Raw genomic sequence first — 14,969 nt, 5'->3', positions numbered from 1 at the left:
TGATCTTCTGTGTCAATTAGAAAGACAAGTGGAGGTCTGGGGATGTGGTCCAGTTGGTACAATGCTTGCCTGACATGCAACAGCTCTTGTTTTGATTCCCAGTACTTCATAAACTGGGAGTAATGGTGCATGCCTGTAATCCTAGCACTCGGGTAGTAGCAGCAAGAGGATCAAGAAATGATGTTGCATTGCAAGTTGGAGGCCAGCCTGGGCTACTTGAGACCCTTCTAGAAAGAGAGAAATAAATAAATAAATAAATAAATAAATAAATAAATAAGGAAGGAAGGAAGGAAGGAAGAAATTTAATCAGTTGTGGTGTGACACTCCTAAGACACAGTTCATAGGAACTGTATGTTAGCCTTTAGCTAGTATAGGAGGGTCATCTACTCCGGTCAGCAGACATGCAATTCTAATCTCGCTCATGCCTCATTGCTGTGTGACTCTCAGCTTCACCTTTCAGCAGCTCTAGATTGAAGACAAGGTAAAAGAAGATAGTTCCTTTGTCCTTCCTAATTCACGGTTTCATCTCCTGTGGCTTCACTTAGCTGTGGCCAGATACCCTCTGAAAATAGTCAAAGTACATTTCTGGCGTGAGTGGAAGGCCAATGGGCAAGCTCTGAACTTCTGCTGGTTTGTAAGAGCGAAGGTTTTAAATATAAATTCAGATATAATTGATTATCTCAATAGCAATAGCGGTAGTAGTAGTAGTCGTTACCAAAAATTTATGTGATAATCCTCAATTTGTTATTGATCACACATTGAGACCTCCTGCCATCCCGCTACATGTCAATCACTCGTTTGCCCTCTGTTCCATGCCATGTATGCTCCGCATTCATTATTTGATTTAGTAATCCTCCCTGTTATCAGAGCAACTGTCACACTGTCGTAACACTTGTGTTATTTAATTAACAATGGTCCCAATGTGGAAGAGCAAGGATACTAGCCCTTTTATTACAGTATTCGTTTCATTACTACATCTTATTATTAGTTACTACTAATTTCTTACTAATCTTATTCATAAACTAAACTTTATCATCAGCATTGGAATAATTCTTTTTCTTGTTGCTGTGGCAGAGTATCTAGTAGAAGCAGCTTTTTTTTTTTTAATGGAAAAGAGGTTTATTTAGACCCACAGGTTAGAGGATCTACCCATCCTGGCAAAGAAGTTTTGGCAGCAAATGGAGCTCTGTCCATGGTGGTGGAAGCCTGCAGCTATGTCTTGCTATATCTTGGAGTGGCAGAAGGCAGAGACCTCATGTTGGAACCAGAGGGATATGTCACTTTCAAGGTGGTGACATCTGCTAGTTTGGCCACAGTCTCAACCTCCAGAAACAGCAGCATTAGGGCATCAAGTAATCCTGAACATGGGCCTGTGGCAAACGTTTTACACCCCAGCCCGAGGGTGCATTTAGGAACAGGTGGCGCATGCTGTAGAGTGTGGTAGTGTTCGCAGTTTTAGGTATCCTTGAGGGAGGCTAAGAGTGTCATCTCTCACAGATGAGGAAACTATGGTGTGACTAAGGATCCATCTTCCTTTCTGGCTTACAGGACACACAGTAAATACTAGGTGTGGTTGTGTAGTACAGAGAAGTACCCCTCCCTCCCACCCCCACCCCCACCCCCGCTCTAGCCTTTAGCATTCTGGTTTCCTTGCCCTCTGCTATGACCCTCTTTGGCGACCTCCCTCCATAACTGTGGCACACACCTGGGGCTTGCTTTGACCAGGATGCTGTTGTTAGCTGGGACTCATGTACATAATTCAGAATATACGCCTCCTGTTTCCTTTTCCTCCCCTGAGCCTCTGCACCTGCCTCCACAGTATACCCAGGCTGTCCTGCTAGGTGTTAGCAGCTAGAGCCACCTCAACCTGGCCCTCTCAAACCATCAGAGACCTTGCTGATTCACCCACGTGCTTGAGCCTCGTCGAGATTGGCCAAGCTGCCTTGCAACTCCAGCAGAATGCAGAGGTCTGAGAGAGTCCCTCAAGGTCACCCTGGTCCAACCCAGCCCAGCCCAGGTCAGCAGGACTGACAGCCTTTGAGTAAAGCATATGTTCCATGCCTCTGCCTCTTTGACTGTTACCGTACATGGGTGTGGAGGTAACAAAGGGAACAGCTAGAAACAAACACTCTGTGTTACAAATTTCCTGCTTGTTGTGGTGGTCCATCTCCATGATTTTATTAGAGTCACGTGGGACACACACATCTGAGCATGCCTGTGAGAGTGTTTCCAGGACAGTTTAACTGCATCAGGAAGACCCACCCTGAGTGTGGGGCACCACCATTCCCCAGGCTGAGCAAGCTGAGCATCAGTGTTCATCTCTTGACTTCTGGGCTGTGTATATCATGTGACATGACCATCCCACTCCTTGTCATACGGTCTGTGTTCCATACATCATTCTAAACAAACTCTCCTTTCTTTCACAAGTTGCTTTCATCAGGTGCTTGTCAAGAGAAACAAGAAAAGTACATCATGAAGTACGGATTCTTCTAGATGGTTCCTGGAGGACCGGAGACCCAACACATTGACATTTATATTGGAAGTTCAGCCTTCCCTTTATGCCCATGAGATTATTTAACTGTTGCAATAGTTACATGTTATGTTGTTACAACAAAGCTCTTGACAAAAGCAATTTAAGAAGGTACATGCTTACTTTGGCTGACAGTTGGATGGCACATCCATCACAGCAGGGGAAGCATGGCACAGGGGCCTGAGGCATCTGGCATCAAGAAGCAGAGAAAGAATGCTTGTGCTCGGCTTGCTTTCTCCTCTGTAGTCATTCAGTTCAGAACTTGGCCTATTTAGGGTGGTTGTTCCCACCTTATTCTTAAACAAACAAACAAACAAACAAACACACCACCCAGAAGCCTGTTGATCCCAAGTTAACTAACACAGATCTAAGCCATATCAAATTGATATCCAAATATATCATTTTAAATGAAAAGATTATGTGTATGAGTGTTTCTGTCCACATGTATGTATGTGTACCATGTACATGCATTGACGTTAGAGTCCATAAGAGGGTCTGAGATCCTCTGGAACTGGAGTTACAGGCTGTGACAACACCATACGGGTGCTGAGACCCAAACCCACATCCTCTGCAAGAGCAAGCATTGCTCATGACGACTCCAGCCCACCCCACAACCTTCTACCCCCCCCCCAGTCCCCACAAACTCACAGCCTTCTCATGAGGCAAAATGCCTTCAGCTCACCTTCAGAAGTACCCCCTAGTCTTTAACTATTCAAACACTGTTTCAAAAGTCCAGATCTCAGCTGGGACTTCACCTAGGGGTCTTTCAGGGTCTTCTTGCAGGGAATATAGGTCTGGCACAGACGACCTGAGCTCAAAGGCTCTTAGAAACATGACTCAAGACTCCATGACCCCCCTCAAACTGCCTCTCTCATGCTTGAAAAACTAGTGTGTCATGCATGCCAGTCCCAAGTTCTGCTATCAACTCAGGATGGAACCTGGCCCCCTTGAATCAGTTGCATTCACTTCTGTGTGCTGACCATGGGAGAACCCTTCCCTAGGCAGCTGCTTTTGAGCAAAGAGCACCTTTAAATACATTTTAAAGTTGAACTCTCTTCAGTAAATTCATATTTTTATATATTGTCCTATGCAGAGCAGGAGATTTCTCTTTAACAATAACTCACTTTTGTCTTGTTTTTTTTTTGAAACAGGGTTTCTTTGTGCAGTCTTGGCTGTTTGGACTCGCTTTGGTAGAGCAGGCTGGCCTCAAACTCATAGAGATCTGCCTGTCTCTGCCTCCCGAGTGCCAGGATTACAGGTGTGCGCCACTGCATGCAGCTACAATAACTCTCTTTTTCAGATCTTGCAACTTTAAAGATACCTGGGCTCTCTTCCTCAGTAAACTGTACATTACAGAATTATCTTTCATCCCTACTTGTTCTTTTTCACTGTAGACCTTCTATAAGAGCAATGAGCAACAACCATCCTACAGCCTCACTGTTAGCCTGACTTGAAAATTTCTCTGCCAAACACATTAGTGAGCAGCCTCATTCGAGTTCTCAGGATATGGGCAGAATGCAGCCAGCATAGCATGACCACGATGGCCGTTATCCCATTTCCTGATAGAGTCCTTACACTCTGCTGAAATCTCATGAGGCACACCTTCCCTATCCATGTTTCTCTCTTGAACTTCCACCAGAAGAGCCAGTTGGATTCTGTTTACAGCATTGAAGGGCTTCTCTACTCTGAAGTTCTAGAATTTTCCACGTGCCTCCCATAAACCAGATCCAAAGGCCTAAGAGCCACATGCTCAGGTTTATCTCAGCAACAGCCCCACTCCTTGGCAGCAACTATCCCCAGCAGTTATTTGTTTTTTTTACTGTAGTAAAACACACAAACACAACAACATAAAGAAGAAAGGGTTTGATTTGGCTTGGAGTTCCAGAGTACATCCTGCCATGGTGTGGGGAGCGTGAGGTGGCAGATTGCCTTGCATCCATAGTCAGGAAGCAGGCAGCAATGAATGCTAGAATACAGTGTTCCATTTGCTTTTTCCTTAAGTTCACCGTAGCGCCCCAGCCCATGGGGTCTCTCACGCTTAGGGTGGGTCTCTCCACCTCAGTTACTCCTTCTAACAGATATCCTCACAGGCTCACCGAGAAACATATCTCTTAGCTGACCCCAGACCTCATCAAGTTGACAGCCAAGCTTATCCATTATAACTGTGAACACATAAACCTCAAACGCTGAATATGGTCAATGGGCTCAGTAGTTGGGTTGAGCCAGCATCAAAGAGTGAGAATGTAAAAGTGATGATGGAGTGATGTTGGCCAGGGGAAAGGGATTGGACGAGTTGCCCTCCCTGGTGTCTCCTCCTTAAATCTTAGAGATGTCACAGCCCCAGAATCATGAATTTGACCCTTTTCTGTGCCTAATCTATACACATGTGATTTAAGAAAGCAAGAAAAGACTAGGCCAAAATAAGTACAAAACCCACTAGGTCAAATATACCATGTAGTTCATGGCATGGGGGCATGAGGCTATACAGCCTGACAGCAGTTGATTTAGGCAGCCTTCCACTTACAGTACAAGTGGCTGTCCATTGGGCTGGCTCCATTTGGTGTCTGCAGGTTCATGCTCATGTGTTCCATACTTTTGGTCCTTCAACATCGTGAGGACATCACTGCCGCTTCGCCTTCTTCTTCATGTCTTTGTACATGGCTCACTCTGAAGTTCGGTGAAGGGACTCTGACCCTGCTACTGAGTACTTGGCCTCGTGGCTTTTTCTCTGCAACCCCGATGTAATCTTAATGACTCCATAACTCTTGCATTTTCTGTATGTCTGAAATATCAACACAGTGTGGGCGATGCCGAGTTCTGCTACCAGGGTGGACCACAGTGTAGCAATCTGTATGTGGCTGCACAACAGAACCAGAAAAGACACTTCTCTGGGAGGTGTGTTCAAGCAAGGCGCCCTCATGGCTCTATCGTGTCTATCACCTCAGGCATACTCTATATATGAAGGAGTGTATGAATGCACACTCTGGGCAGTGGTTCTCAGCCTTCCTAATGCTGCAACCCTTTGATACAGTTCCTCATGCTGTGGTGACCCCAACCATAAGATTATTTTTGCTGTTACTTCATACTTGTGATTTTGCTGTTATTACAAATTGTAATGTGAATATTTTTGAAGACAGTGGGTTGTCAACCCACAGGTTGGGAACTGCTGCCCTGGAGCTTTCAGTGGTTGGGTGTCTTTCCATCCAGATACTTTTTGTACTGCATCTGTGACAAGCATTCAGCTTCTCTCTAATGGTGTCCATTTCTTTATCGATGACATCCCCCCACACATTGTTTTGTTCCACGCTTTCTTTAGAATATTTACTGTAAACATGGCTACAAGGAGCCAGTTAGCCTGGCATATGCAGCGGACAACAACATAAACTCTAGCAATGGAGAAAGTGAGGACCAGACACCTGGTGCAGTCCTCTGACCTCCATGCACACCACGGCACTTTTGTGTGCACTGCTTCCCTAAGATTCAAAAAATACCAACCACACAAGTCTCTGAAGTGCAGAGAACAGGGCTTGAACCCTGACATATCTTGGTCTAGTCTGAAAAGCTGCTGGTTACACAGTCCACCTCCACCAAACCATATTGGAAAATTCAACCAAAATTCTCATGTGGCTATTTTTTTTTGGTACTAATTTTTCTCTAGAAAAAAAAATACATTCATGTCCTTAACCTGTGGTACAAGATTCATCTGTAAGATTTTAAAGCTGGCCCCCTCCCCCATATTCTATTGCAGGGTGTGAGGAAACAACACCAGAGTGGACTGTTCAAAGGTTTCAGGAATGATGGGCCCCTTCAGACTCCCATGTGGCTCTTGGGTTAAAGGAGCTTGCCTCCAAGCCTGAACACCTGAGTTTGACCCCCAGAATCCAAAGGGTGGAAGGAGAGAACTGACTCCCTCAAATTGTCCTCTGACCTCCACAGGCATAAAATGGCATATCTGTACCCCACACATGTACACACACACACACACACACACACACACACACACACACACACACACACACAAATAAATAAATAAATACATAAATAAATACATAAATAAATAACAGATTCTGAAGGATGGCAACTGGTAACTGGTGTCTCCATGAGGAAATATTTAAATGGTTACAGGAAATAGCATATGACCATGATCAGTCATATGTGTTATTTTTTTAAACTCTGGTTCAGATCTCTGCTTTCTGTGTGCCATCATTATGTGACCAGCCATCTCCAGCTGCCATGACTGAGTTACTCCACCATGGTTGACCAAAGGCTCTGGAAACTGAGACAGAATAACCTTTCTTCTCACACTATGTCTGTTCGGCATTTTGTCACAACAAGAAAAGCAACTAACACAGGAAATTTGTGCCAAGAGCTGGGCTGTTGTGAGACCCAGCCATATGTTCTTGTGGGATGGGAAACAAGTGGCAGCTGTTCACATGGGGCAGCCAGGAAGTGATGACCATAGTAGGAACCAAGGATTGGTATAACCTTCAAAGACCCATCCCAGTGGCCAATCTCCACGAGCCAGGCCCCTTAGGCACCACGGCCTAGAACTGGGCATTCAAGATATGAGCCTGTGGGATAATTCCAGATCCATAGCATAGTAGGTCATTCTGGCAGCAATCATGAGGCAATGCTAGCTCTGTGCTGCTGCTGCTGCTCCTAGTACAGCAGTGCCATCTCAGCAAAAAAGCAAGGCTTTCCTCTGAGCTAGCATCAGCACTGTCCTCAGCAGTTCTCAACATGTAGGCTGTGACCCCTCTGGGGCTTAGAATGACCCCTTTCACAGGGATCTCTTGAAACATTCAAAACCCAGAGGTGTTTATATTATGATTTCTAAGAGTAGAAAAATTCCAGTTTTGAAGTAACAATGAAAATAATTTTATGGTTGGGGGTCACCACAACACAAGAAACTGCCTCAAAGGGTCAAAGCACTAGGAAGGTTGAGAACTGCTGTCTCGGACAAAGAAATTGAGGCACAGAATGGTAGAGTTGTTTGTTTGTTTGTTTTGACATCATGTGCTGTCCCAAAGCGCACCTATGTGACTATCCTTGTGGGCCAGTGAGCACAGAAAGCCTTTGGTCTCCAGCTCCCCAGCATAGGGACTAAAAGTGTATGCTACCATGCACAGCTTCTTACGTGGATTATGGAAAATGAACTCGGGTCTTTATACTTGTGCAGCAAGCACTTTGCCCAGTGACCTCTTGGCTCTGGAGTTCATGGTCATGACCACCACTGCAGCAAGGGTTTTCAAAACCTACTCTTGGCCGAAAGCTCCAGAATAGCTTTGATTCCAAGTCCAGGTTAACAGTAGGGGTGGGGGTGGGGTTTCCTGTGACACCTCCCTTGAGGTAATCACCCAGAGGTCATGGAGATTCCTAGGAAACCATAGGTCATTGGCCTATGCAATGTAGAGTTCATCTGTACAGCTGCCCAGTGGGGACATGGAGGTGAGCTACAGGGCATCCAAATGACCAATAGGGTGTGCAGGGAGAGGATGGAAGATCTTGGGTTTGAAAATGCAAATCTTTAGCCAGGCAGTGGTTTAATCCCTTTAATCCCAGCACTTGGGAGGCAGAGACAGGTGGATCACTGTGAGTTCAAGGCCATCCCTGTCTATAAAGTAAGTCCAGGACAGCCAAGGCTACACAAAGAAACCCTGTCTCAAAAAACAAACAACAACAAAAAAAGAAAGAAAGAAAGAAAGAAAATGTAAACCTTTGTTGGGAGGCTCTCCACATTCATTACACTGTGATCGGAGGCTAGAACTTCCTCCCTCTTTGAAAATTGTTTCTCAGTTTGGGCCTTGACCTCAAGTTCTTGGGCTCATCCACTGCATGGTGCCTGGCATGTAAGCTTCTTCCTATGCTAGCCTATTCCAGAGTGGGGTTTCCTAGCCACTGTAGCCACAGGCCTCTTTCTGTGCCAAGAAGGACCCAGCTAGCCTGTGGATTCCCTGGAGGAATCAAAGTGCTGCCAGGGGACATTTCCAAGTTGGCTTATTGGGCCCAGAATTCTGTTGATTCATGTGTTTGGCACCCCGGTTCTTTGTATGTGCTGGGGATCACTGAGAAGCAAAGCATGTGGCCCAGGCTTACCTTGATGGCAAGTATGGAGTCCTCCACTGCACACGGAAGACAAATATGGGTTCCAGGCCAGCCTGGGTTATGCAGTTGCTGAGTCTCAAAACAAACAACAAATGAGCCTTTGCCCCGGAGTTTAACTCCAGGCAACTAACAAGTGAATAAAGAAATGAATGAAGTTCACGAGCTGAGAATACGGTTAATAAAGATCAAGATGGAGGGCAAGCAAGATGGAGGTGAGGTGTGGTTTAGGAGGCAGGATGCCATTTTGCAGCTCATCTCCCTCCTTTCCAGATCTTACCTTCCAAGCCCTCGTCTATGGTGTTCCCTGAACCCAGAGGGGATGACATCGATGTCATGTTCTAGGCTGAGCACTTAGTTGTCACTTATTCTCAGGCCCTTGTGCAGGCATAAGTCTCTGTATTCACCATTGTCACTGGAAAAAGAGGCCTTTCTGTTTAAGGATGATGGTAGCATTTGTCCTTTGTCATGGAGTAGTATAAAGGACTGGCCTTCACTGTAGGCTCCTGAGAAGTAACTCCAAGCTTGTGGAGTTTCCCCTGGAGAGGTGCATGCATGTACTTGAGCTCTCAGACCATACTCCATGAGCTGTGCTGACAGGTGCCTCACAGTGCTCTTTGGCTGCAGTATGCTGACAAGGTGGTTCATGATGGGGCTCTGCTACACCAGGAAGCTGCCCAATGCCGGTCCAGCTCTGGGGAATGGAGGGACCTGGAGCTCAAGTTCAAACCCATGGCCATGACTCACCCACCACACCTAAGTCATGAAGCTGTAGTCAGATCTCCCAACATAGATGCTCTGCTGAGGTCCCCGGTGGGAACACTGAGTGCTGACACAACCTTGTGTTGGGGGTGACTCATTCCTGAGGAGGAAGGGAGCTTCACCAGGGAAATGCTCCAAGGCCTTCACCTGTGACGCTGCACCACCACGGTACCGAGTTGAGGGCGAGGGGCTGCAGATTTAACTCATGCACACACACACATGCACACACTCACACAATAACACAGTGGGTCCTTCATGCTAAGAGAGCAGCAGCCGCAGCAGCAGCCACAGCAGTGGTTTATTCTCTCTTCTCCAGAGTTCCAAAGAGCCTTCTTATAGGCAGCCAAATAGGAATCCTCCTCCCAGGTGAAATCCCTCAAGAGGTCATCGCACACAGGAGGAAAAGTCTCGAGGAAGGGAGGGGCGCATTCTCAGAGCAGTAAACACGACTAGCTAATCAAGATAAACACAGACGTGGAAGCTGCTAGAAACAGGACATGAAACAGCAAGACAGGCAGGCAGCCCAGTCGGGCCTGGTTCCTACATTCACCTGTAGTAAAACTGTGCTCAAAGCACTCTGTGCGTCTTCCCAGTCATTACTGAACTAGGTGAGGATCCCTAGAGAGCTGAACTTTGCAGCCGACTCCTGTAACCGAGGCTGGGTCTGGGTGCCCATGCTTGTATCTGGGGTCTGGAATGAGGGCAGCCTTGGGTGGAGGCTATACTTTTGACCTGTACAATTTTGTCCAACTCGGTACATATGGGTGAAACATTAAATGTATGGATTTATGACAGCGGGATTGAACCATGAGCCCAATTTTTAATTTTTAAAAAAAATTATTATTATTTTATTTGGAGGGGCACATGTGGAAGCCAGATGCCAATGTTGGGTTTCTTCTTTTATCACACGCCACCTTGTTTCCTGAGACGGGGCTTCTCAGAACCCCAGGGCTACAGCTCTGGGACACGGCCAGCTTTCACATGGGTTCTAAGGACCTGCACTTTGGTCTTCACGCTTGTGCGGCAAATGCTTCCAGCACAGAGTTAACTTCCTACACACTCAAAGGATCCCACCTCCCAAATCTGTCTCTTCCTCCCTCTCCCCCTACCCCACGCATGTGTCTTCCTCCCTCTCTTTCTCACTCCTCCGTCTTTTCTGTTTCTCTTTTGTAATCAGATGTAAGCTCTCAGCTATTGCCCCAGTGCCATGCTCCCCACTATGATAGTCATGGACTCACCCTCTGAAACTATAAGCAAGCCCCCAATTAAAATTCTTCATTTTTGTTAATGTTGCCTTGGTCATGATATGCCTCTTCACAGCAATAGAACAGTAAAATACAAAATAAACCACAAAACTAAAAATTTCCCCACTCTACTATCAATGCTGATATCCTTCCAAGAACCTGACCTAGACAGTGACACCAAGAATCATAGGGCTCCACGGCTTTTGCTCCATGGCTTTCACTCCTGGGACAGCTGGCTTGGCTCAGCCTAAGCCCCTCTCCCTCATCCGGTACCCAGAAACACCCCCTGAAAATGACAGTTTACCAGGCTATGTAAGGGAGACTCAGGCCTGGGACAAATGCTCCTGAACCTGGGACTAGGGTTCCTTGGCCAGGGCCATGGTTCACTGCAGAGTCTGGAACAGAACAGGCCACTATGCATACTGCAGCAACAGGCTCTTGTCCATAGGGATTTGGGGATATGGAACAAAAGCCCCAGCCCTGCTGGGATCCCTTGCTGCAGTGACTGTCGTCCTTACTCCAACAGTCCAGGCCCTCCATCACTGCTTTTCTTTGGCAAGCCAACTTGGGCAGAGAGTGAATCAGAAGCAGAGATGGAGGACACTGTCACACTCAGAGATGCCCAAAGCTCCTCCCACCCTGGCTCCTGTCAGAGTCACCCAGAATCTATTCAGACTTACAGGTCCCCTTCAGAGAGGCATTCATCAGGGCTGCAGCTGTCACATGCTTTGATGGATGACTCAGTTGGCCAGCCCCCAGCCACTTTCTAGTTCTCCTTGGTTCCTGGTATTTCCAGGGTCACACAGCCAGTAGGGAATGAGAGGCTAGCTCAAGGTGGTCAGCCAGCAGCACTGTCACGACACAGGACAGAGGACAACTTGAAGCACTTTGCAGAAAATTCCAGTACTCGTTGATTCTTTGGGGCTTGGAAGGGCTTGCTCTCATTTATATGTATTCATTTGTGCATGTATTTGGGGGGACACACACTTGCCACAGTGCCTGTGTAGAGGTCAAAGGGCAACCTGTAGTGGTTGGTTCTCTCTTTCCACCGTGTGGGTCCTAAGGATCAAAGTCAGGTTGCCAGGCTTGACAGCAGTTGCCCTTACTTGCTGAGCCATCTTGGCAAGCCACTTCAAATATTTTTGATTGCCCAGAATCCCCTTAGAAGATGCTAAGCACTCTGGGATGAAAGAGTCCTAAATAATTACAATAAGCACCTTGACAACTTCTGGATTTCTGCACCTTCCAGTGGGCAGGGGGGCAGGAGGGAAGCCAGGGCACAGGCCTAATGTCAGGATCCTGGAGAGTGCGAGGTTCTCTGGGAGGTGTCTGTAGATCAGAATCCTCTTCCTTCATTTCATTCCTAAGGATGTGGGCTCAACTTCCTGGGCAGGAGAACCAGTAACTTCCTGTCAGTTGGCTGGCTAGAGTCTCTCATCCCTGCTCAGTGATGGGCATTCAGGTCCCTTTGTTGCTCTGAGCCTAACTTTTCACCACTTGTTAACCAGGAATAAACCACCTGCTCACACCTTTCACCACTTGTTAACCAGGAATAACATACCAGCCAGGTGCAAAACCGGCCCAGTCTAACTTCCAGCCTTTAATCTGCTAGACCCTGGGGGGGAGACCCAGAGAGACCACAGTTATATGAAGTTGTCCCACCCTTTCTCTTGGGGCCAGAGCTAGCGGCGGTTGGACAGAGGCATCCAGGCACTTGGGGACCACAGACACAGAGTCACTGTCTGCTGGAGTGTGCATTCTTCCCCAGCCCTGGAAGCTGCTGGAAACTCATCCCTACTGCCCTTTCTTCTCCTTAGGAAACAAGGCCAAAGCTGAGCCCCTTCTCTGGGGACAGTGGGGCGCCAGTCACAGGAAGCTTGGGGAAGCTGAGGCCCCTCCCCATACTAACCACAAGCACCCTTTCCATTCTTGCCTTCTCCAGCTGGCGGTCACGCAGGGTGGAGGGCCGTGGAACATTCCCTGGAGCCTGGCCTGGAGCCGGCAGACAGTGCCCCAGGCCTTGGTGGAGGCTGAGTCTCAGGATGTTCCTCTGGGGCCCCTGGTCGGGGTGGGATGTGCTGAAGTGATGTCTGGTGGTTTGGCACTAGCTTGGTTGGCTGTGCTTTCCAGGTGACTTGCATGTGTCTCTCGTTCAAGGCTGCCCTGGCCCAGAAAAAGATGCTAGAGAGGTGAGTGTTAGGTGAAGAAGAGAAAAATTAGGGAATGCAGGCTAGAACAGAGAGTAGTGTTTCTGACTTAGAAAAGCACTGAAGCCTCCACTTATATCGAATCTTCCTGCAGGAAGCGGCTGATTCATGTCTGGCCTGACAAAGATGGCCCAGAGTCCGGTCAGGAAATCGGATGATGTCTTGGCTATCTGCCCCAGCTTCTCGCCCAGCCGCAGACCCTCTGAACCAGCTCCTTAGGAGGTGGGCTCCAGTTCCATCCCATGACCCTTGCTGCTCTCCCTATGACTCCAGGAAGATGGCCAGAGTGACAAAGTTGAAATACGGGTAAAAACAGAAAACAGTGACCACCTTTCTCGACGCCCAGAGACAAACAACACTCTGGTTTTTTGCCTAGACATAGGAATATGTCTAAGAAACAAACCAGGGTGGTACAAGCTGAGGTCTGTGGGTTCATCTTCCTGCATGAAGAGAGAAGTGGGGACAAGGAGAGGAGGCAGCTAGACATTAGTGCCTCACTCTGACCTTGTCATTAATTGTTGTTCAGTTGTTGTTGTTGTTGTTGTTGTTGTTGTTAATTGGGGGTGTACCATGGTACACATGTGGAGGTCAGAGGACAACGTTCAGGAGTCAGCTTTCTCGTCCCACCATGTGAGCCCTGAGGATGGAACTCAGGTCATCAGGTGTGGTGACAAGCACCCTTACATCGAGGCCATCTTGCCACTGTCAGCCTGTCCCTACAGCTTTACTGTGTATTGCAAAGGGCCTTTCAGCCTGGATTCTTTGAGAAGCCTGGGTATCTGTTTGCTGACTTCCATATCCTATCCTGTGACCTGTTTCTGGTCCAGTCTGCACCCCGCATCTCCCTGGCTGCCTTGGGTTGTGCTCTGTGGCTGCTCACCACAGTGTGTGGTCTTTAATTCCGAAGTATGAGAAGGTGGCTTCGTGCATCTAGGGTTCTAAGCTAACTCGGCCCCATGCCTTCGTCATTTGCTCTGTGCCTCAGTCCCCTTACGTCCTTAGATAAAGTTTTGGAAATCAGAATTCTACAGCAAAGAAGGCACAGGTGAGGGCCCTTGTAGGGTTTTAGCCTTATGTTGCTACAGTGATGTGAAGGAAGGCCCACTCAGTCCACTCCTCTGAGAGCTCAGGTGTTGACAGCAGGCCTTACCTTAGCGCCTGTTGCACAAAGCAACTGCCTCTTGTGATGACAGTCTTTCACATACCTGGAGATCACAACCTTGGCCCCTTCCCTGGCCTCCAAAGCCTCAGTTTTTTTTTCTACCACTTCTCATGGGTACTGAACCACAGGAAGACACAGCTTGGGTTCTACGGAGCACTGCTTCTTTGGGATGCTAATTGGCACTTACCAAGTAAAGTTTTTATGTTCCAATCATGTGAAGAATCAGTGAATGCAATCCAAGATGGTCTTCGCTGAGGATTTCTCAGTACATGCATGAAATGCATGAGCGCACATGTGTGTGGGTGTGTGTGGGTGTATGTGTGTGTGCATGTGTGTGTAAATGTATGTGGTGTGTGTGTGTATGTGTGTCTATAAAGCCAAGGTTGGTCAAATTCTCATCCTTCTGCCTCTTTCTGCCTTGATCTCCTAAGTGCTAGGATATCTGGTGTGTCCACTAACATATATCCTTGGTCAATAGTAAAATAAATGCTAAAGAACTCCATCTGACCACAGAACTGTTTTTTTTAAATATAGTTTATTAATTTATTCATATTACATCTCAATTGTTATCCTATCCTTGTGTCCTCCCATTGCTCCCTGCCTCCCATTTCCCCCTCCCCTATGACTGTGACTGAGGGGGACCTCTTCCCCCTGTATATGCTCATAGGGTATCAAGTCTCTTCTTGGTGGCCTGCTATCCTTCCTCTGAGTGTCACCAGGCCTCCCCATCCAGGGGACAGACCACAGAACTCTTGAAGGAGAGATAACTCTGAGGAGACAGGGAGGATGGAACGCCTTACTCTGCAAGTGTATTCAAACTTTTCAAGAGCCATGAAACTGCAGGGCATTTTCTGTAAGAAACCTCAATTCATGTAAAGCAGATTGAAGTGAGATAGGGCCGCACAGAGCTCTGCTGATTCACTGTCATTAGAGAACTCTAGGTAAGGCCTGGAGGCTGCTGG

The sequence above is a fragment of the Acomys minous genome (assembly GCF_964271855.1).
Source record: "Acomys minous genome assembly, chromosome: 3".
Lineage (NCBI taxonomy): Eukaryota > Metazoa > Chordata > Mammalia > Rodentia > Muridae > Acomys > Acomys minous.
The sequence above is the reverse complement of the archived record's forward strand: the minus strand, read 5'-3'. Positions refer to the sequence as shown.